Genomic DNA, 1,143 nt, shown 5'->3' on the forward strand with positions numbered 1-1,143 from the left:
CTATCTGGGGATGTCAGAAACAGTCGCGACTGTGCTTCCTCGCGGAGAACAAGTTAAGGCAGATGACGAGCTCTGCAATGACAAATCGCAAACGCACGAAGATAGATAAATTTTCGACCAAAAACGTTTCAAGAAAAGACGATTTAACATCGTCTGCTGACGCAAACGCTTCGGGTGTCGAAACTCAGCATGAGTCTGAAGCCGACAGTACGACTCAACCGTAACATCTGGAAGAGAATGCTGACCCGGCCACGGTCATCACGATCAAGGCGGTCAGCACGGCGACAATCGCCGAGTGAAAACGCTTGCGGCATAAAAAAGAACTACAAGATGGCTTGATCCTCGAAAGAGGTACGTAGGCAGCTCGTCGAAAGACGAGTTCAGCTATCCCCCTCTCTAAAAAGGGGGGGGGGGAGTGGGTGCGTATACTCGTATGCTCCCACATAGGAAAAGATGCATTATTGTAATCGAGTTTTTTTATAGATTTCGAAATTTTTTACTACAATATGCATCGCTCCATTTTAAGACACTTGCACTTAAACGCAAAAATCTCAGAACACGCTTAGAAAATCTACAAACGTTAAGACTCTTATCGGCAGCCTCATACGGCCCAAAATCGCGAAACAATCTCGCTTCAGGACCGAAAATATACGTATAGTCTTAGAAATAACTGCGAGACGTCGCCAAGTTAAAAGTCAAGACGATACGAACAAATTGTCCGAACGCGACCACAAAAAATCTTACACTCCGTTCGTTGATTGGCCCCGAAGAACACATCAGCCGTCTTAAACAAACGCAACTTGATTACTCTTTTGATCTTTGAACGTCCAACACAAGGACGAAAGCGCGCTACAAAAAAATCTGAAATTTTGGTCTAGCACTTCCAGTTGGCTTAAATTTGTCTCTGGAAAGATGCTCGATTCGTACCATACAAGTCGTATAAGCCGAGATAAATCGGTATGAATCAGGTAGAAATCGCAACAGGAAAATCGATAGCCGGCTAGTCACCGCACAAACCTTAAAACCGAGAGTAAACCTAGGTCTTGCCTAAACCCATCGCATTGGTCTCAGACATCTCAAGACATGATATCTAAACGATACGAGATCTTAAAACATGTCTCTCCGTTCATATCTTGACGTTTT

The sequence above is a fragment of the Brassica oleracea genome, chromosome C3, assembly GCF_000695525.1.
Source record: "Brassica oleracea var. oleracea cultivar TO1000 chromosome C3, BOL, whole genome shotgun sequence".
In the NCBI taxonomy this organism is placed as follows: domain Eukaryota; kingdom Viridiplantae; phylum Streptophyta; class Magnoliopsida; order Brassicales; family Brassicaceae; genus Brassica; species Brassica oleracea.